The sequence below is a fragment of the Manacus candei genome, unplaced genomic scaffold, assembly GCF_025592945.1.
Source record: "Manacus candei isolate 608988 ecotype Guabito, Panama unplaced genomic scaffold, ASM2559294v1 h1tg000023l, whole genome shotgun sequence".
Classification (NCBI taxonomy): Eukaryota; Metazoa; Chordata; class Aves; order Passeriformes; family Pipridae; genus Manacus; species Manacus candei.
This window is the reverse complement of record NW_026138071.1, coordinates 319,969-343,859: the sequence shown is the minus strand read 5'-3', so window position 1 is coordinate 343,859 and position 23,891 is coordinate 319,969.

The following is a 23,891-nucleotide window of genomic DNA, read 5'->3' as shown; positions in this document are numbered from 1 at the left end:
CTGCCCTTGGGCAGAGCCTTGGCCTCTCCTCTCTCCCTGGTGTTGGCAAGACAGCTTGCAGAAGAAAAGCTCTTTACATAAGAAGATGGCAGAAGCAGCATCTGTAGGTTAAACAGAGCGTTTCCTTTTTCCACCCGTGGTGCTTTCAAGAGGTACATTCTCCCAGAAGGAAAAGATGATCCTCTGAGTAAACCAGGCCATGAGAGGCCCTAGATGGGTGTGTGCTCCACCACAAATGTCTTGTGAGGCACTCTGAGATGCCCCTCTTTGCACCAATCTGGATTCTCCAACTGAGGATAATAACTTATCAAAAAAGTATGTATTACTTTCTGAACAAGGTATGCAATCAGTAATGAATTTCTGAGCCAAAATATTTAAAGGAGGACACTGGACATATAGTGGCAAATTATTTTGGTGGAGCAGATTTTTGTTAGTGTTTTGTATGCTAAAAAGAACCCTTACAAGCTGCGGTGACTGAGTTTTTAATCATTAGAAAGAGACTGAAAGTTAGTGGAAAGTTGGGGGAAAGCCAATATATTACAGTCAAAGAGGAAAACTACCCAAAAGCTCTTTGATAGTGCCATGATAAAGTGGGTTTCTTCCCAATCCAGGTGACTTTCAGAATATCTCTTGATAAATATCCTGTCTTTTGGCTCTCTGGTAGATTGAGCCTGTGCCTGCGGGTGCTCTTGGAGCAGGGCAAGGTACCTGGAAGGGTATTTATTTACCTGTGGAGCCATCACAGTGAATTCAGCAGAGTCCATCAGGCAGAGCCCTGAGCTGGTGCTGTGTGCCCTGTGATCAGTGCAGTGCACTGAAGTCAGTGGCAAGCTGTTAACACCGGGGGAGGTGTTGGCACACCACCATTCCCTGTGCCTACTTCTAGCAGCATCAGCCTCCAGAGTTTTGTGTGTCCAAGGGGGCAGATGCCTTGGAGCAGAAGCCACTTAAAATGTCTTTTAAACTTAACGTAACAAGAGAGTAAGTTTGATCCCTCTGGACAAGGTACTCCCGCTTGCGCTTTGCTAATGATCAGGTGTGCAAGGGAGAGTCTTATTCCCACTTGCTATTTAATTGAATGAAATCCACAGCATCCAAAACACACAGAAACAGAGGATATTTTTACACACATCCTCTTTAGTCTAAGTTCTGACATTTTCACTCAATTTACCTTGTGCTTTTCTGATACTGATAACTCAGGTGACCAAGACTTTTCTAATGTTCAGCTGTATAAATGAGAAAATGAGAACACAGGGGGTTCTACTCTCCAAAGACAGACATGGCTGGCCAACCACACATATAGGATATTAATACAGAGCGAGCAGCAATGTTTTTTTCAAAATGTATAAGAAGGCAGGAGTGGTGAGGGGAAAAAGAAACCCAGAAAGCCCAGAAAACATATATTTATTGTGCTTGCCTGCCATAAACATTCCACTAGCCCTGCCCTGGGATCCTAGCACCATTATACAGCTAATATTGCTTGATTACCCATGCACCACCACAGCTTCGGCCTCCCAAGAACTGAAATCGAGTTTTCTATTCTTAGCTCGTGGTAATTTAAGCTCATTATGGAGGTGCTTGTATTCCATGAGCACAAGAGATAAAGGAAGCAATATAACTTTAATGAACAGCTGAAATAGCAACCACAGCAGGCTCTGTAGGAAAAAAAAAATCTTTTCTCTGCTGTTGTCTTGATTTTTGTCCCACAGGTCTGAGCAGTTAGTGCTCTCGGTATGTTTTATGAAGATATTCACACACACACATGCTTAATGGAAACAAATATGCTATTCTATTTAATAATAGCAGGTACATAGTAGCCTGGAAGGTAGAACTACTCAAATTATGGAAAAGGAAAAAAGCAAAAATGTTGACCTACATCCAGGAAAAACAATATTAATAAAGAATTTAAAATAATACTCAGCTTAAGCTAGGTAGCCACAGGGGTTTCCTGTTTACATAAATAAATGTCTTATGTGTCTGATAATTCTCACTTAGGCCTACAAAAATGGATGGATGCAGATGTAACTGTCAGAAGCAGTAAGTGGAGGAATAAATGCAAAGCATTCTGGGTTCTCTTTGATAAATGTTTGTGCGCCCCAGGTTATTGATTGGGTGCTGCTTTTCTTTCAGTGCTATTCATTAAAGCTCTAATCAAATCATATGGTCAAATCCTGCAGCCCCTTTGCAGGCAGCAGTTCTGTTTGCTGAGCAGAGAGTTCAGAGAGAATGTGAGGTAGGCAGACACCACAAGTTTGGAGCTAAGATTTATAGAAACCATCATCTTTCAGCAAGGATGGTAACTAAAGGACCACTTCACAAAAATATCATGAATGACTATCTACCTCCATCCAGGGCTTGTCCTCACTTTGTACACTCCCCATGACATGAAATACAAAAAAGCATTTTCCTCCAAAGTGAAAGGCAAGATCTGGAGGCAGCTGTGGAAAAGACCTGCCTTCTTCTCATCTTTAAAATTTGTCCTTCTAACTATTTTGAATTCCTATATCATAAAATAATCTCACAAGAATGTTCAGAAGCTAGTGTAACTGTTTGAAATCTGGTACACTTTTAAACCCATTTGGGAATTAAATTTGGTCCAGTAGTTTCAAAACAGAGCAGTTCTTCATTTATTTTTCCCTAACAAAATAATTTTTCTGTGTTTTTCACATGGTTTTCAATTTTCTTTTGGCACACACTCATCATTCCTTTCAATGAGGAAAGGGCAGAGGAAGGAAGAGTGAGGAGACAAAACATCTGTTTAGAATAAAGAAAAAAAAAAAAACCAACACTTTGACTATTAAGATTTTATGTTTTCAAAATAAGGGAATAAAATCTATGTGTGAAAAGCTGACATTGGTACCTAATTAAAATTCACAAAGTGTTTAAGCATAATTATTGCCATGGCCCAGAACCTTCTCACAATAACTACCTATACAACACCTCTGAATATTTCTGCACAGTGTCAAGGTTATATTTATCTCAGGGGCATACTTTCCCCTTTGTATTTGGGAGAAGGACTCTACATGATTGTATTTGGTAACTTGATTTCTGTAGCAGCTGATAATTATCACAGCACTAATTTAGAGTGTTTTTATTATCAACCTTATGCAACATTTAAGTTTACGTCTTTAAAGTAGGCTGGAATTAGATTTTAAAAAAAACATAATATATTTCTGGACCAAAATATGATAAAGGCAGTAATGCGTCAGCATTTCTCTGAAGAGATTTTGTTCTTCCATTTAAAAGAAGGAATATTTGAGGCAAGCATTCTCCACAATAACAGCAACAAAGTTAGTTTTGAAATATCCTGCTCTGTGTTGGAAAAGTTATGATGGAGGGTTTACTTGCCAGCTTTTCTGTACACCCACATTCCTCATCTATGCAGGGAATTTCATTGTTGTCAGTAGAAATGCAGGCTTGAGCTCAGATTAACACCTGAAGAGGATACTAGAGGGCTTTTCAAAGAAGTGTCATTTACATTTTGGAAATGTGAGGAGGCTTTCTGCCTAAATTGACACTGAAGATTCAGTTAGGGTGGGGAGGGCAAAAGGTTGGAAGGAGCTGGAAAATGCTAACAGAATCCTGTTTATGAACATATCACTGTGTCTTTAGCTAGTAACACTATCCTTAAGATCCACTGCACCGAGCACACTTTTAAAGGTTTTATTTCTGCCACTGTGTGAATGGAGACAATGAGATGAATTAATAAAAACAAGTGTGTGGACAATCTTCTTTCATACTTGGCATCCACTTGGTGGTCTGGCATCTGAGACACAGGAAACTGTTTCCATATAATAGAGGAGATGTACACTGAGTTTCCTGGCACATGACCTAGGAGTTGCTGCTTGTCACTGAGTTTTCCAGGGCAATGTTGTGCATCTGTTGTACCACAGAACTGGATCATAAAGTATTCCCCCTGCTCCATTTATCTTCTCTCTGGAGGAAAGTCTGAGGATGCCACCAAGAACCAGAGTGACCATCAGATTACAGGGCTTGGGTTTCTTAATCTCCCAGGAGGTTCATATCTGCAGGAGAATCATAATCTTGAACACTCTTTAGAAACACAGCAGCCAAAGGCAGCAGTGGTTACAAGCCAGGAATCCAGGGATCAGAGACAGCTGTAGAAACCCATCAAGATTCTTGAAATGGGTCCAAAAGAGCTGCTGACTCCATCTTTTTTGAGGTTTTGTGCTGAAAGAGATTTACACCAATCTCAGGTACAGCAAAAGATCCACTCAACGTGACTGACACTCAATCTTGATTGAGTCCTCAAACTGGGACTGAGCAAGGGTCCACCTTGGCTGCTATTCTCCTTCTGGCTTTCTCTGGCCAAGGAAGTTTAGACACAAACATAACAATGGCACATGTTAAGAGAGCTCTTTCCCTGAAACTTTTATCATGTGTTATTTAAGAAATTATTATAATCATAATAATAAAAGTTAATAAATAATTCTAGTCCTCAGAGATAATACCTCAAGGGTTATCTTATGTTCCTGAGCCACAGTCAGGCTGTGACTGAATAGCCAATTTAGTCAAACCTCATGAAATTTTCTTGTCTGAACAGGAATGAAAGACTGAGTTGGTTGAATTCTTTCTCCTTGGCTCGGAGACCTCATCCTGAGACAACCACAGTGATAAGGGCTTCCACTCTGGTCACTCAGCCCAACACCTGAGTCAAGGTTTTCCTTTGGCCAACTGAGTTCCCCCACTACCTTTCAGGAGTAAGTGGTGGGTTGGCTCCCTAGCCTGGTTCCTTTCTTATCCCATTCCATGTTTTCTCCTGTGAATGAAATCCAGATGCAGATGAGAGCTGAATCTAAGCTCCTTGTCATGGCCCAACTCACACTCATGCTCCCAAACAAGTTCACTGTTTTCTTCTGGTCCAAATTTCAAGCTTTCCCCATAAAGCAACTTCACTTACGGTAATCAAACTGCATTTACAAGCCATGAGAAAGGTCAGTGACACATATGAAAAAAGCTATTTTTGAATGTCTGGCTCCACACTTTATCTCTTGAAATTCCCCTCATGGCTTTCAATGGATCCAATCAAACTCCTGTTGATTTCCTCAAGGATTGGATCAAGCCTTCTGTGGTGCTTGCCAAAACAAAAAAGCAGAATGCAGTCAAATGTACATATCAGGAGAGCTGCACTAAAACCTGGTTAGATGAAAATGTGGTTCTACTCTGAAGACTGTCTCTGTCAGTGCAGTTGTGCCTTTCCTTGTGCCTTTCCTTTGTTGACTCTTAATCATTTCCTTATCATCAATGCCAAGATTAATATTTAAAAATTTAGACATTTTTTTCATGTGCTCCAGCCCTCTAAAATCAACCTGAGATTAAGATAGGAAGCAGGGTCTTGTGGTTAAGACTAGCATTCACTCCCATTTCTGCCACAAACACCCACCACTGACCTTCAGCAAGTTGCTAAGGGAGTTATTTTCAAAAGCACTCATCTTTGGCCTGACTCTAAGAGTTAAATGGAAACAGAAATTTGCATTAAGGGGAAGACAGATAGGTCAGACCTAAATGTCACAGAATAAACTGTTTTCCTTCTTCATTTTCTTCCATTTAGTAGTATTAATCCTTATTCATCAAGTCCTTTAAAAGTGATTTCTTCAGCATGGAAGGACGCTCCTACACAAGGATTGTACAGGCTGATAAAGCCTCTTGATTAAGTCCTCAAGCTGAGACTGGAGCAAGGTCCACCAATCCAGAACAGTCAGAAGCTATTCTGCTTCTGACTTTGTGTCTGGCCAAGGAAGTTTAGACACAAACAATGGAACATGTTGAGAGCTCCTTCCTTCGAATTTTTATCAATATGTTATGCAAGGAATTATTATAATCATAATAATAAAAGTAATAAAATAATAAAAATAATAAAAATAATTCAGTCTAATCCCAAAAACAGAATCTAGTTTACATGCTCCTCTCTATATCAAGAGGGAAAATAGAGTTTTTCATGATATGACTAAACGTGTTTGCTAAATAATTTACAATTTTCCAGTCATATATGAACTGTCATAAAATATTGAGGAGTTAATATACTCCAACTATATCCTTCAGTACCACTGGTTTAAAACATGTCCTTGGGAAAATCACTTCTCTTAGCAAATCCATTTTCTTCTTTCCATCTTTCCCAGTATCTAGATAGCTGTGAGGACTTTGGGGTGGTGACTGGCTTTCCATTATTGTTCCTGCAAAACTTACCAGTGTGGTCCCTGGTCTTGAAAGGCATTTCCAGATGCAATTGCAGTGCAAACAAAGAGATGATTACTCTGAATGTATTCTACATAAAGCAATTATAAGAAAACCTTCTATCTAGAAGAAGCCATCACGGGCACTAAAAAAAATGGATATACTTCTGTTATAACCAACTTGCAGGAAATCCATTAAAAAATTAGATGTCCTTTTCTGTTTTAAGTTTACCAAGAATTGGAACTAAACACATGCCATGTGAAGAAATCCCTTTCTCCCTCCAACCATCACACTGAACTGAAATAAAACAGATGTGCTCAAATAAAAAAATCTGTGCTTACTTGTTATTTTTTTCCTTGCCCTTATTACCAACACATATGACTTGCACTAGTACAGGTAAAAGCAAGGAATATTCTTCAGAAGTTTCACATTGCTGTATTCTGCCAATACCTGCTGTGATTCCATTTCTGTAAATAATGGGTTTCTTGTGTTGTATCGTCAGATCTCAGCTGCGCAAAAGCCAAACTCAAAACTCAGACATTCTTAGAGATTTAAAAAAAAAAACCTCCTAAAAAACAAACCGCCAAATCCAAAACAAATACCTAAAAATTCAACCAGAGATTAATATTTTCAAGATTTGTGGTCAATTAATGCTTGTTTATATGAAGACAAAAATGCACTTATTTAAAAAGTTTTGATATAGGAATATGAAGTATTTTTTAAAGCTTCATTCAAATATCCTTTCAGAAATAAGTTCTCAGGATGGGGTTTCATAGTTTCACCATTACATTAAGAAAAATAAGTTGTTTGTAGAACACTACACAGTTCATAAGTTACCAGTTATAAACTAATCCTCGATATCCAGTCCAAATCCTAAGGGAGGCTTCAAGGCAGCCACTTCTTTTTGGCAATACAGTGATGAAAGATATATTGTTGAAAACCATAAAGCCTTGGGAAAAAATTTAGAAACTATCTACACAGGAATGAAACGCTGAGAGCTTGGCTCATCAGCTGGGGCTTTCTGGAGAAGGAGGGGCTGCAAATATTTTTGTACAGGTTAGCTAAGCAGTCTTGAAAACAAAGAGAAATGTTGTATGTGAATTATTAGAATGGTTTTCTTGTGTGTCACAGAGGTTTACTTCCCAGGGATCAGTGGGTAAAGATTAGGTGTTAAAAGAGTATAAACTGTCCTTTTGCAAGTTGTTCAGAAACATTATTACCCCAAACGAAGATTGTATCCAGAAAACATACATATGGGTGTATGTTTACAAATTCCAGGGAACTTGCATTAGCAAGGATGGTCCATCCCTTCCATATTTGGTTGTGTACAAACAGCACGTGGGTGACACTGCACAAGCACCCGTTGTCCCTTACTGTGCCAGTCTAGGTGAACACAGAGGAATATTGGTTTTCCAGGGCACAGAATATTAACAGAGGGTTGCACCAGAACCAGCTGCCTGGTTTCTTATTGAGGCAGAGCTCTGGCCAAAATAAAGCCTGCAGGATTTAGGGATGCAGCTAGATGCTTCCTTCCACATCAACTTTAGGAGAAGCCAAGGCATTTTAATGAGAATATTTGAGTGGGCACATAAGGCATTTTATAAACCAGTAAAAGCTTTCCAGACATAAAGAACAGTAGTAAAACAAGGTGTTCTAAAACTTTTGTGCTGAATGAAAAAGTCTTAATTGCCTTCTCTGATGCTAGGAAATAACTCCCTGGAAAAGCTTGTGACGCCCTTCACACAAGGCCACGGAGTCATCAGGGCCTTAGTCAGCCTAAGCCTCTCCTTTTTCCCAAACCTTTGCACATCCGTTTGCTTACCCGCAAACGGGGTCACCGCTTTGTGGGGTCACTGCTGTAGGCTGTCTACAGGAGGGTCTACAGCCACTGCTGAGGACAGCCTGGCACACAGGGTATGGAATTGATCTCCAGAGCAGCTCTCAGGCGCGAGTCTCTCAACACAGACCTCTGTGCCTGAGCAAATCCCATCAGCAGATGCACCATGGACAGGCCTAAGCTCAGGTCAGCTGAGCTCCAGTGGCCTTATTTCCAAGCAGAGCAGACTAAACCAATGTGCCCTTCACAAGGATGTTCCCACTGTGGCTGGAGGCTTCTGGGTGCTGCTGTAATATGAATGGTCAGATAAACTGAGACTGACACCCGGGTGTCGAATATAAATACTGGAAGTGACATGAAAATTTCATCATGTTAACACCTCAGCTAGGCATCAGAAGAAAAGAAACCAGAATCCTGGAGCTGAGCAGTCCCAGAAGCTGGTGAACCTGGAATCAGATCTGAAGTTTATGGCAGTGTGGGTTCTGTACACAACTTACTTATACAAGATGATTTATTTTTAATTGCAGACTAATTCATGGAAAGACTTCAGAAAGCATTTGATTTTTTTGGCAAAATCCTGGTCCCACTGAAGCCAGTGACAAATTGCCCATGACTTCAATGGGACCATGCTTTAAGGCTTTGTTCCACCCATCTCAATACAATAACACTTTTGGAAACTTTTGGTTGTTACTGAAAAGAGACATTATTAACAGAAGAATCTTCTGTTTATTAACAGAAGAATCTTCTGTTCATCAAATAATTGTACTGAGGAAAGTTTGATATAGTTCAGTGGCCACATCCTTCTGAACACACACTCAGTGGCAGTTTGAAACATATGTTTTTTATAAATTTCTCATTCAGAAACAAAGACTGACACTAAACCCCAAAAGCTTTGATATTTATATAAATTGCTAAATGGTTGCACTGGAAAGTACATTTCAATTAATGTGTCACAGAGCATCACATTTGTTTTAAAGTTTGCCAACTGAACTGCCTCTGTAGCTCTGTGCAAGTAGTTTGGGTTTTCTCTAAATCTGTGGTATACAAAAGAGTGCTTCCACAAGTGCTCTCTAACAAGTGGAGGTTTTTTTTAGGTCAACTTATTTCCCTCAGATCCAGAACATGCAATAACATTAGTATTATTTTCACCCTATTACCTATTTCAAGGATATGTCAATATTCCCTCTTGGGTTTTATATGAGCACTTTATTCCAGTAAAACCCTTTAGTTAGACTTTATATATGTTACTACTAACCAAACACAACTTTGCCCATTTGTATGTTGGCTTTTTTGTTTCTTATGTACTCTGCTGCCGCCTCTAGGACAACACTGTAAAACTAGGTTTTGTTCTATGGCAAGCAGAGATTAAAGTTACTTCTATACTATGGGAGAAAAATGAGACAGTTCTAGCTGGATTTTTTGCTAATCTTGGAAACTGAAATGAAAAAGTGATAGCAAGGTTCAGGTTCAGTTAAAGAAAAACAGGTCTTCCCAGCAAAGACACAATAGTCTTATTTTAATTCACAGCTTTCCTAGATTTAGTTAATCTATTCAGCTCTTAGTTCTGTGAGCAAATAAAACTCTCTTTAAAACTTTCCTAACTTTCAATTTTTCCACAGATTTAAGAGTCAAGTGGATTAGTGTGTATAGAATGCCCCTTAAGTGTCAGAAACTGCCTGTGAGCTGGGAAGCAGACAATGCACTTTGGTTCTAAACCTTTTGCTGTTCTAGGAATACCTCAAAGTGCATTGACCAGCTCGCATCCCAAAGGGCGCTTATATTCATGGAGAGATTACAGCCTATTTCTTGGTATTGATTGGACTGGACTGGGGGTTGGTAATCTCAGAGAGGAAGAATGGCTGTCCTTGAGCAAGAGCAAAACAACCTGTGTCACCCCATGCTCCTGTCACCAGGAGCCTGTACAGGTGACCTGGAGCAGATCTTGATGGGCAGAAATCAGTGCTTAACATGGGCAGAAATCAATGGTTAACATGTGCCTTTGCCAGTGTATCTTTCCTGGCAGGTGTCAGTAATTCAAGCACTCTGGAGACCTAAGATAAAGAGAATTGGATAAACAGTTAGGGAAACCTATACAAAGGTCAATTTGGTCTTGGAATTAGCTAGCAGAGAGCTCATGCTACACACGCAATTCTCATTTCTCTGAAGTATTTAAATAAAATAACTACCACTCCTGAGAAAAGCCCCTTTGTGCTTGAGATTGTCATCTCCATGGCCCCAGTTGGCTGCAGAAGGGCTTCACTTGCCTGCTTGGCTGCTCTAGGCTAGCAGGACACATTCATAGCAATGTGACCTTTTTTATCAGTTTCCACAAACAAGAGGGATTTTGCCTTCGTATTATAACACATAATTGGCCAAAAGATATGCAAAATTTACTAAGAGGGATAAAACCCCCTCTGCTTACTGCTTTTTGGAGGCTTCTTTTTCAAAGATGTAAATCTGCTAAATTCACATTTAAGCTTGAATTGACATTTCTGTCTCCCTTCCCCCAAACTCACAGCCAGCTACAGCTCCTGCAAAATGCTATTACCATATTAATACACCCTCGTAATATTGATTCCTCAGCAAAAAACACCCACTAATTAGTAAAAATGACTGAAATGGAAACACATGTATGTATAGTTCCTTTCACCTACTTCTGCTTCACTCACCAGTCCTTTTGCCCTTCAGATGCTGATATTTCCTTGTCTCCATCAGTGCTCTTTGCAACCCATCTGCCTGGACTCCCAAATCCACCTCAAGGTCCCAAGCACTCCTCTTGTTCTATGTACCTGCCACTGCCACTTTTGTTCACTAGATAGGGAGATATATTTTTTTCTATTAACTGTTTGATCCTGAATGTTAGCTGACCTCAATTAGGCTGTGGCCAAAGCCTACTGAAGGAATATCATGAACTGAACCAAACCTCCATGATCCATGGGGTTTTGGGTCAGTCTCTAATAGACTCACAAGGCCAGCATGCCTTGTCCATGTGGGAAACAAGTTAAAATATTGACCATTCCACCTAAAGTGAAGGTCTTGGTGAAGACAGTGAGTGTTTTGCTGTTGAATTTGCTTAGGCCAAAATCCCATTTTCCTCAACTTCCTACAGGCAAGCCATGCATTTATTGTACAGAAAGCAGGATTACTGAGTTGTTGCTGTAACTAGGATTTCCCCATAGAAAACAAATCATCTATTGAATCCAACTTCCCTCAACATTAAAACCAGAAGCATATATAAATCATATGAGCTGAAAGCGTGTGGAACCCTTTCAATATTTTTTTCCTTATTCAACAAATATTTCCTATGTACTTTATTCTTATTTGATAAATGTTAACTCTGTTCATTTAAAACTGAATAAATAAATTGCAACCATCAGAGAATGATTATGAAAAGTCATGCCAGAACTTGGTGTCTTACAGTTGCTCCAAAATAAGAGATAGCTTATGGTGCTGTGTTTTGTTTCCTTTTTCATTATTATTTTAAAGGAGGCAATTATTTCTGAAGTCATATGGAAAAAGTTTGATTAAAAGTATATTTATACAAATGAATATATTCCCAAATAATGATCCCATCTGAATAGGGGTAAGTCTTTTTTGGTTTGGATGTTTTATTTATTTATTTTAAAATTAAGGATTGTTCCTTCAGAGTTTTCCCATTATACTAAATAGTAATATATGAGCAGCATGAAAAATGAAAGCTGACAGAAGAAGTTGAAGAAAAAGAAATCTCCATAGGAGTCTGGATACAGAACTACAATTGCTGTAAGTGATGAATGCAAAACAGCACTCTTTTCAATTGCTAGTCTTTGAAAAATATAACAGAGAAGAACATCTTAAAATGTTTCATGCATAAAATATACATTTTCTCTTATTTAAAAACTATTTAAAAATCGAGGCTTTAGGCATCTTATTACACTTTTACCTACTGATAATAATTATAAGTATTACTCCATTTTTATGCAAATATTTTAAAGAAACTTAATATTATAAAGAAACTGAATATTTATAGCAATGGAAATGCACAGCAAGAAAAAAGTCACCTCCAGCACTATTCCCAAATCTATCACAGGAAGGAGCAACCCAATGGTCTCTTTCAACATGTGAAGAAGGAAAGACATATAACAAGCAGAGGAGGCAAATAGGAGCCAGGATTCTTTGGTCAGATTTTGTTCATTCATTTTTGAAATGGGAATAGAAACAACTTGCGTCCCCTGGGTATTGCTAAAGACTTAATTATGTTTTTTTTAATGATGTTTCAATTATACTTGCATGGAGCGATAGCTGCATATTGCCACACACACACAATTATTCGTTTGTAGTCTAGTAACACATATCCAGTGTAGTCTTATCCTTTGAGAAATTATAGACCCCACCCTACAGACATTACAAAAATAATAATAATTCACTATTGTTTAAAAGTAAGATAATCATATATACCAGATGGGCAATTTGTAGGAAGGTATTGTTTGCTTTTTGTGCAGGAATACTTGGATTTGTACGGACATACAGGCCAATTTTTGCCAAGTGCCAGTAGATGGAGCTAAAGAATACAGGCACCTTTGCAGGTTTGGGGGGTCAATAGAAGAGAGAATGTTCCCTTCTGCTTTGTAATTTGTACCAAGATATGAGTGCAGTTCAGATGCCATTGAATCTGAACCTGAAATCTAGCCCTGATTACACTGCCAGGTTTGCTCTTGGCTCCCAGCTGCACTGGAGCATCAGCTCTGACAGGTAGTGGTTGGTCACTGCACACCTTGCAAGGCTCCTGGTATCTTCATCCTTCTTTGGCTGCCATAGTCCTCTCCCACAGCCCATCCAGACATCTACTGCAAGGTAGGAACTGGGTACACAAAGAAAGAAATACAAGGTGCTAAACCTGGACTAAATCCAGACAGACCAGGGAGGGAGAGGGGAGGAATAAGGCCAAGGGGGATGACAACTGCCATCATGGAGCCTCACAGTATTCAGACACCCTGAATGTCTATGGTATAAACATGATTTCTTTACCTGGGATTTGCTCAAAAAAAGTCCAAGCAAAACCTGAGGGGAAAAAAATTCCATGGAAAAAAAACTTTGCGATTCGATATACTGCTTCAAAAACTTTACTTAAAAATTTAGTTCTTTACAGCTAATTTTGTCAAGAGACCCCTAAATTCTAGTTTGATTACCACTGAGTAACAACATGCTCACCTAATGTTGCCTCATTCCTTGGTGATGACTAGAAAGTTCATCTCTTCTCAAACATAAATATTCTATGAAGCTTTTAGGTCAATACACCTCAATAAATCAAGAAAACTGATATCTAATACATGAGTTCTAGAACTGTGCGGGGTAGCAACCTCCCTCCCTCCCTTCCTTTGGGTGCTGATATCCTTCTGCTCTCATAACATCCACGCTGGACAAAAAGTTCTGGGACATTCTTCAAAGGAAAAACCTGAACTGAAACCCCTGTCATTCAAAGGCAGAGTTTCATGTGTAATTGAGGTTTCTCCTTTTCTTTTAATTTTCTGCATTTAATATTCATAAACAGAGAATACTTCTAGAAGAGAGCAGGAGTATGACTGCTGAATTGAGATATTGTTCACTCAGTGAATTCTTCCTTTACAAAGACAAGTGCATTCAAAATTATTTTAGAAGTAATTTACTGAAACTCTATTTTTCACAGCTTTCAAGATCTGGCTCAACAACATCTTCCAGCAGAAGCTGTTTCTTAAGTTTTATATGTACCAGCAACGTCCCCCACTGCAATCAGTGACACACTTCAGACTCTTTAAAAAGATATTTTTCTCCAAGTCTTCTTGCTCATGTTAGGTTCCCCTTGCCACAATAAGAGAAATTTAGTAGAGCAAGGAAGACAAAATTTCTCCACATCTCAGAGCACTGCTGGTGGCTGGGGACTGAATTAGAGGCCCCATTGGAGCAACAGTGGCACTCAGAGCTTGGGGGCCTGCAGAGCCGTCTCAGTGCAGCTGGGAGCAGACTGGAGCCAGGTCTCAGTTGCCTGAGGTTGTTAAAACAAAACCAATGCTCATTTTCATTTTTGCTCGGGGTGATTTGCTTTACCTTTATGCATCCTCTCGGAGATAAATAAATGCATGCAAACTGCTTGCCCTTGTCCCCACGGTGAAGGTTTCTGCCCCTGGAGTCAGACTGTGGCCATGCACAAATTAATGTGACATCCAGCACAACTGAAAGGAAGGAAGTCAGCATCTGCACAGTGGGGAGTGTGAGGATGTGGTGTGGGTAGCAAGGAGCCTCCATCAGACCCACAAATGATTCTGATAGCTGTGAAGAGAGCTTCCCACCCAAGCAGTTCTCCCCTTCTCATCATCCTTTGTGCCTACCTGAAGTGTCTGCCTGCTCAGCCACACAAATTGTTTGTGTCTCACCTGGCAGCAAGAAGCTTAAGTGGAGAAATTTTTAACAGGCATTTTTAGACAAATTGCTGGAGGACTTTGGGGGTAAAGTCCCCTGGCATTAGCTGCATGAAAGTTGCTGTTGCTGCTCCATACACTGCTATGTGCTGACCCAGCAGATTGCTTTTCACAGAATGAATAAACCAAGAGTTTATTTATGGCTACATAAATACATATAAACTTCAGTGGCTTTAAACCAGGCCATCAGTAACTGCTAAAGGAGGAAATGGCAACTTTTTCAAAAAGGTAAATCCTAAGCCATGTAGGTCTTTAAAGGCCAAAGCCTAGTGTGAGAACCACAGACCATTAGGACAGAGCTTTGGGAGCAACAGGTGCTAAAAGATGAGGGGATGGCACATCCAGGGCAGTACCTGTTTACTAAGTGGCATAACTTGTTTGTCAATTAGGATTGCAAGCTAGTACCATTTCCACATTTTCCTCTTGGTACCAAAAATTAAAAAGAAAAGAATGAAAAAGAGAAGGTTGGGTCAACAGTATCTTTTCTTCTATGTAGATGTTCCTTGCAGCCCTCTCCCTGTGAATGTATATTAAGAAATGCTTTTCCCCTTGCCATAGTAATGCCTCAAAGAGATAATTAAGTGACATCCTGGTAACTGCTTATGACTACAGAGGAAGATTTTTTGAATGCTGGCACATGGTGCACACTTTACTATGGCAATTGTGCAAGCTCAGATTTATTGGGATGGTTAGTCATATCAGTCCAAAGACTGTCACATCCCGTTTTCACTAGTGTCATGTAATTAATCTTCCCTTGACTTAGAGTCAGACCTCATCATTCTAAATACCATAATAGATTTTTAAATGAGAACATTAATAACAAGGTCTCTCTATTATTTACCTTGGCTGGAGTAATGAAAGCCAAAAAGGAGATGGCTACTCCCAAGGGCAGGGGAGGAGAGGCGTGAGAAGGAAATGAAGGTTGCTGACCTTCCTGTAGAAGAACCCAGGGAAAGAGTATGATTTGCAGAGCTTCAGTTCATCACTGAAAAAGAGGTTGTTGTTGTAATTTCTATTAAGTACTTTGGAAACACTCCCACATGATGGTGATGAGGGCCATAGGCACACTTAGATAGCTCTATTAAACAATAAAAGCATAAAGGTATAATATGCTAGTCTCATTTAAAATTAAGAGAGCTACGTTGAAATGGAAGGTTTTCTACCAGTAATCAGAAATTGTGTATTTAAATTCAACAATATAAGAATGCTGAGCAGGTTCTTTGCAAATCAGCTTCAGTTTTTGGGTTGTATTACAGGAGTTTAAGTAAAAAGCCAAAGGCAACGATTTCATCTGAACAGACCTCAATAAGCTGGGAGAATATAAAATGCTTTAAATTCCATGCCTGTATCCTTACTCTTTCTGAGATGTATGTAAAATACAGATATTTCTATAGATATGGGAACACAGTACACAAGGCAATGAAATTGTGACACCTCATTCACATACCAAATAAGAACAGAAGCAGCACAATATTAATCAGCTTCATGACAAGCACTGTGAAGAGAGTAAAATGGTGGAAAAAACACAACCTTCTATAAAGTACAGGGTTAAAACTGGAATCTCATGTTACTCTTCTGCCTCTACATTCCATTAAAATGAAAGGCCTAATAAGAAATGCATTTCAGAGTTCAGCCGCAATTATCCAAACTCTACAGAGGGCATGGAGTGAATGCAGATTATCACAATTTCAAGAAATCAATGGATTTTTCAGGGAAAAACAGAAGGGGTGTCACAACTAGAGCTTAGATTCTGTTGCTGCTGGAGAAAGTTGTTTTCTGAAAGGCTTCAAACCCACTCCAGAATGTGCAATGGGAAGCAGAGAGGATCAGGTATCTTCCACCAAAGATTACATTTTTTGGTACTTCACTGCCCTTTACTACCCAAGGTCATGTCTCCAGCTGGAAGCACAGGACCCCAAGCCAGGTTTGTTCGTATGTTAGAGGGGGTTGGATTATCTTCCAGGTGAGCAGTGACTGAACACCAGGGATGAAATCCTACTGGAGAAGAAGATTATAGAACAAGTGGAATCACACCAGGGTGAGTATCCACAACTGTAAATTGAAATTGTCAGAAATACTACTCAAGGGCTGAGATCCATGGAGGGCAGGTGCCCGCCACACAATCGAAAACTATTCCTTGCTTCTATTAACAGTTCAAAGGAAAATGTCCCTGAAAGTCTATAGAAATATATGATAGAAATTGGCCAAGAAGAGCTTACAGTGCAAATGATGGAGGGGAACAAAAATTCTGATAAACAGAATGAAGCCCAGCACACAAGGAAGTGCTCTGAATAGTCGCTGGCAAGGAAGACCTGGGAATACAGGCACTGCAGTCGTATTCTGAGATACCTGAAGTCTCCAAGTAGTACAAGAGATTTAGAAAATGTTTGCAGGACAGTATGCTGGTCTTGGTCACTTTTTACAGGGGAATTCTCCAGACAAGGTAGAAAATACCTGAATGTTTTATTGTTGTACACGTCCTTACAACCTCTCTATTTTTGTTTTGTTTTCATGCCATCTCTTTTAATAACAATGACAGCAGTACCACAGCTGGGAGAATCAGAAAAGGTGACATGAAATATGGTCAGTCAGAATGACACTTTACTTTTATTATTTCAAATGACAAATTTGATTTCAGAGCTTTTGGGGGGTACTATTCTTAATTTATAACAAAAGATGTTGAAATTGATGAATAGCATAGATCATTGTATTTCAGAATGGCACCTTGAAATGTTAAAAGCATTAATCTAAAATGATATACTATATCCAGAAACTAAAATGCTTTAGTTTGACTTTTCTTCCTTCTAAAAATTCATTGAATGGAATCCACTACAGGACAATACAGGTTTCTAAAAGTTTCTTGTCTCAAATGTCATATAATTTCAAAGTTATTTCCCTTTTGTCCTGCAACTTGCAAACAGCAATTAACAGAACCAGATTTTTATAATCATATAGTTATCATTATGATATCAATTTCTATAGCATATTTTGTCTGATGATTCGTATACCACTTTGCAAATTAAAACATGGTATAGTCAAGAGTGCTGCCAGTTCATGACAAGAGCAAAAGGAAAGGGGCATCTTGCTGAAACCAGCTATTTGGTTTCATGTTTGCTGACCAGAATGAAGAAGAATCCATGAAACAGAATGAAAGAAATGAACAAAATGGTCAGGACAGGACTGTCTAGGATCACTGTTTGATTACCCCAGGCTCTGTATGGATAGAATATATTGATAGGAAGAGAAAAATTAACTCCAATCTTCTTTTAACAGCATCCAAACACCCTTGTTAATCTCAGGGATAACTATATGAGATACACATACCTCAAGGGACACAAACTGTCCTAAGGAATTTCCAGTTTGAATAGACATGACAGTCAGAGAGTAGGAAAGGAGGAAAATTATCATATCCAGTCATAGATAAGGTTTTGAAGCACCTACAGATTATGTGCAGTCCTTATCACTCGAGGGAGATTAGGGGTATTTTAGCTCTGTCCTTCAAGACTAACATCCCCCAACAGTATATATCAAGTAGCAACAACCTTGAAGACACTCAAATGTGCAGTATTTTGTTCTTGCATGCCTCTTTCCTGCTACTCTTTACAAAAGTTTTGCACCCTGTTCTTTGGGCTTTTTCAGCAGAAAAAGTGGGTGGCAAAGCCTAGAGCAAGAAGCAGAAGGTGTGGACTTGTAATAGTGATTTAATGAATGCCAAAAATGATCCCTTACCTACAAGAGCTGATTTATCATACCAGCAAAACCAGAAGTGACTGTAGCTGTGGTACAGCTCGGAGGCTGCAAAAACGATCTTTTTGCCAAATTCCCCAAAGAGAAAAGGGAAAAGAGCAGCTCTGTTTAACAGATCATGATAAGTCACAATTGTCACTACTGCACTTCAGGGCAACATGCTTTATTTAGCTCTTTAACCTTGGGCGATTTGTTATCAGCACAGTCGAGAATAGTTTGTATTCATTAGGAGACTTGTTTATTTTGTAACATAATCCTTTTCTTTGTTAACATAAAGCACAGCGGATGAAGCACTGGAAGGACAGTTCATCCAGGTCTGCAATGTTGTTCCATAAAAAAAATGTCTCTTGATAAATGATTTCCAGGATTAGATTTTATGGGTTAGATTCATAAGAAATTTCAGTCTTGTTCACATATGTTACTTACATAATGGAAAATATGCAAAAGATACTTAAAATGCAATGTCTGGTCATTCAGTAAGTGCTCCCTTCTCTCATTTTTCTGGGAAGTATAAGAGATGTTTGTATATTTTGTGGATTTATTATGCTTGGAAAAATTTTTTTTAGCATGTAATTTTTTTCCTGTAATTTGAACCCTGATTTTTACTTGCATTCCCTAAGGATTATTTTATAAAAAAAGCCAAAACCAAAACCAAAACATGCTTTTGCTCCTCTCTTATCCTGCTCACACTCAGTTTCAGGAAAGACTTCAGCACATAAACGAGAGAGAAAATTATACTAGAACAGGTGGCTGCTCTTTGACTACATCGGTCTTGTGTTTCCATAAGTGGCTTGCAATTCCTACTTCCATCCTTAGGCCCTCAGGTCAACAGCAGAGAGGAAAAGAGAAAACTCACACAAATTTGATATTCTCCCCCAAAAATCCAGCTTTTCTGAGCTTCAAGGTAGACCGGAAGAAGTGGAAATATGCAAAAGGTTTCTAGTCATCTTGAAAATGTATATTTAGATTACTTCTTCAGCCTGCCCTTGAGCAGACACATTTATCAAGCAAGTAGAAAATGCCTCTTTGGACAAACTAGATGTAATACCAATAGGAAACATCAGAAGCACTGTCTGTCAGTAGCATTGTGCTGGCTGGTGCTTGGGGCCAGGTTAGTGAAGGAACGTAGACTCTTAGAGATATGTGATCACGGGGACTTAATGCTGCTTCAAAGACAGAGAACCTAGTTTCCTTGTTAAGCACTCAAATGTCTTTCAAAACTGGTGTTGTCCTCATTGGCATTAATCCAGTAGAGAAATGGATATTTTTTTCTGTCGCTTTCTTGATGTGGCTCTTTCAAGTTAGCAAAGGAGATCAAGAATGGCTGTTCTATACCTCTATAAAATTTTTTCTGTGCAGGCTATGGCCTTTGCCCTCCCTCTTACCTATGCAGAGGAGATTGTTCATTTATATTTCTACACCTTTCCTATGTTTGGAGATTATCAACATTTGTTCTCTGAGCAGAAGTAAGAACAGACCAAGAAACCACCAACACAGGCTACTGAGCTCATTTTAGGTGAAATAAGAAAGAAGTTTCTGTGTGAAAAAAAATCTGCAATGTTCATATTAAAGCTGAACTTCTGAACTTGAAGTGCTCATGTTAGGAATATCTTGTTCACCTATTCCTCTCCAGGAATGTTTTCCATAAAGCTTTATGATGGAACACATAGTAAACAGAAACAATCTTCTTCATTCACAATCATTTAATCATGCTCACAGCACATACTTCCTCCCAGCTGCACTCTGGATTTTGTGTTTCTCTCCCTACCATCCACTGGACAGATAAATTTAGGAAAGCTTTAGTGTGTTTCTTCTGCGTCTGAAAGAGGTGAAACAAAGTAATTTCTGTTTCAGAAACAAAAATACCTCATGTATAGTCAGGATATTGAGTCTTTTTCAAAAGAGGAAATGTAGGATTCTACTGACAGGTTTAAGTGGGTTTTTTTATACTGAAGAAACAATGATATAGCTCTTTGCCTTATAGATCAATATGCACAGCTTGTACTACAAGATTATTAGGTAAATTTCCTGAAAGCTGGTTAGTTTAAACTGAGTATGGAGTATGTAGCTCACAACTGTCTGTTTTCAGGACAGACACGGAGAGGCTGTACGAGACCAGAAGTTTGTTTCAACCATTATTCTACGTAAAAAGAACTCTGATTTCAGCAGGATTTAGTTTCCACAAGAGTAGCCGTCTGGAGCTATAACCACACTTAAGGACCTCTGGAATCGCCTTGTGGGTATTCTTTGTGCTTCGCAATGCCATTGAGAGGTTTCATGAACTTTTGTTCTTCAATGGAGAGCATAGCTGTGGTTGATGGAGGGCTAGCAGGCCCAAAGGGTGGGTTAAGCACAGTAACTTCTCTAGCTGGAGGCACACAAGAGAGTATTGTGTCTTGCCCACGTGTGTGCTTGCTGCTGACTCCTGACACTGGACAGAGATCTTCTGACAAGGAGCACTGGCCCACTGCCAGGGCCTGTCTCGAGGCTAAAACACACATCTCTGGGACACTAGAGAGATCTTTAACCACTCTGCCTCAGGAGCAAGAGAGACACTTTTCACAGAGCGTCCTACACTTATCTCTGGGACAAAAGGACACATAGTCTCTAAGTAGAGTGATTTATGCTCTGCACATAAAGAACTGTGGTAAAAACCTGGCTTTCTGCTAGGATGGCATCCACTCCTGAATTTATCCAAGCCCAGTATTGTTTCCATTAGGTAAACCTCTAGCTTTGGCATCATTTAACAAAGAACAACTTCAGAATGAAAATTCTCTTTGCATTGGAACTTGGCATGTTCACTGTTATGCCTAGGAGCCAACTTCCCTCTTCTCCATATGTATTGAATAGACTGATCTGGTTTCAAGCAACAGAGATCCAAATGGGTCAGTGTTTATTTCTAAATCTGAGTTCTTCTCCCTCTTATATGTAAAACCGTGTTTGTTCCAGGGTCATGGCTCTTTTTCAGAGTGCCTACAAATTAATTCCACCACTTCCTAAGGACTCAAGCTTTTGTTGGATTTTGGTTTTTTTTTGTTTTCTCACAATGGTACCTCTAAAATTGAAAAAAAAAAAAAGACTCTGCTACATATTTGAAAGAATAAGATACTGTGGATATTTTTATATTCTACTGATTTCTAGATGGAAAAAAATTTGAATTTAAAAGTCTCCTCTTCAAAATTACTTTTTTGTGTCATGAAGCATGCCTGGCAATCATTAAGTGTAGAATGAGAGAATTATTTAAGCCAGCGAGCTTGGCAAAACCTATAGAACCTTCTTTCTGTTATGATTCTGCCTATATTTAGCATTACAGACCATAGCATTTTTAAAAAACACCTTATTTTTCTGCATATTTGGAAGTGTGTTCAATGTCTCCTCGTGTCAGAGAAGAGCTACACACTTTCCAGCATCCCTGCTTTGTACATCTGCTATAGCACAACAACTGCTAGGCGGTTTAGGTAGAGTAAAACCAATATTTGCAGAAAGAATCAGGCCATCTGACTATATGAAAAGCCAACAGGCAGCTCCAGCAAAGCCCAGGGTTTCCAAGAGGTTTCAGGTTTCCTCTGGATAGGTGCAGCAATGTGGGTTGGAAGTCTGGTCTTCCCAGAAAGTGCTGGCCTTGTACCACCAAGCCACGGCTCAGAGCATCACAGCCCTTAGCTCCAATTCCATATATGAGAGAGCTCTTGTGAAAAAAACTCAACCAACCAAAAAAAAAAAAAAAACAGTCCAGGTCACTGTCAATAGATAACATGAGTACAGGACTGCCTAACCTCTTATGAGAACATTCAGAAAACCCAAACAAACACATAAAATTATTACTAGATTTGAATTACTGACTCATTTAAGGGCATTCTTCCCTCTAAGACAGTTAAAGCAACATGCAAGTTCAAGGAAGGAGATAATGAGATCAGGGAGTGATAATGCACATCAGATTAAGTGTGGTTAAGGGAAAATGAAGAAACCAAAAAGAAAATCCAACAGAAATCTGGGCTGCATGACAAAGGCAACAGCTCCTTTTCTTATACATAGATGAAGCTGCTTTTAGGATATTGTGTATGACTTGAGGCCTGACTGATATGGAGAGAACGATCAGAGACTTCTTTCTGCTAAACCTCAAGAATTATTTCCCTGAAGGTCTTGAGGGGATGAGAAAAATAAGTCCAAGTGTTTGAAATTAAAGACAGTTCGGTCAAATCTTACCTCTTTTCTTACTGTTCCTCTGTCTTTCCTTTGGGACTCAGCAACATCTTGTGCTAGGCACTTCCAATGCAGCAGTCGCAGAGATCACATATTGTGAGAGGATTTAAGATGTAAGGTTTGGATATCCCCTATATCTCAATTCCCAAAGCCCTCAAAAATCAAAGGAGTCCTTAACATAACTGATAGCATTGAAATGTAGAGTGAGTTCAACTTGGAATCTTCCACCACCATCTCTAGATTCAGCTACTGTTATGAAGGCACAAAGTCTACCTCTACCACGAATAAAAAGAAGTAAAAAGAGCGAGGATTTTTTTTCCTCTGAAACATCTGAAATGTTTATTTCTTGGAGGAAAGAGAGGAAGGAAAAAGAAAGGAGTTTGGGAGTGTGCTTTTGTAAGAAAGCATTGCAACATGAGCCAAGCAAGAGCTGCCCATCACCTCCCGGCTGTTACAGCTTGGTGTCCCTCCTGCCCTTCTCTCTCAGTGAACCTCTTTCCCAAGAGACCCCACAGTGCCTATCATGTATTAGGTCAAAAGAAAAAATATGGATAGTAATGGCCCATAAAGAGCACAGAGGCATGAAGCATCCAAACCACATCTGCCTCAAAATACTACTATGGCTCACGCAGATACTTGATTGTATCAAATTGCTTTCAATTCAATATTTGAATTCAATGCATTTAGAGTTTTAGATGTGGGTCAGTTGGATTAGGAATGATACATTTTATAAAAGTTCCCCCCAGTGAAAATTTAAAAGGCACAATACTAAGTTTTCCCCCAGCTAGAATTATCAATTTTGTGAAAGTTGAGTGTTGCCAGAAGGTTTTTGAGAGCTTGTCAGTCATAAAACAGAAAACAAAAGATCATATAACCATACCAACAAAGAGGTCCAAGACGCAATTATTAGGGCTACTGACCTCTTCTTCACCCTTTGCCTGCTAAGGGGGAGATGAATGCCACTTACTACATTAAAGGGAGAGGTCAGGCTGTACTTGGCCTGAGAATAGAGCAATCAGGACATCATCTGCATTGAAAGTTGAGAAAAGAAACCAAAACCAATAAAGCTGAAGTAACAGCTTGAAAGTCATAATGAGACTGAAGACGAACAATCAATGCAAAGCATCTGTTTTTTCCTCTGCTACAGGGCTGATTTCTGCTTTACTGGCTATCCCAGGCCCTCTTTTTCCTAGTTCACTGCTTTGATTTCTTCTACTGCTTTCCACTAATTTTGGTTGTGCAAAGCCGTATCAGCAAATGAGCAAAGGTTGCCTTAAACTGAGGTGAAATATCAGATTTTCCTCTGTACAAAAACTGGTAGTAAGTTTGACTTCAACATGTTTAACTGCTTTGCAAAACTGCACCCTAAGAAAGGAAATACAGACAAGAGAGGAGTATTTTAACAGTGATCTGGCCCCTGGATCCACCATTCTTCAGTAGCTCCTCCAATAAACATTCATCTGGTGTGATGTGTG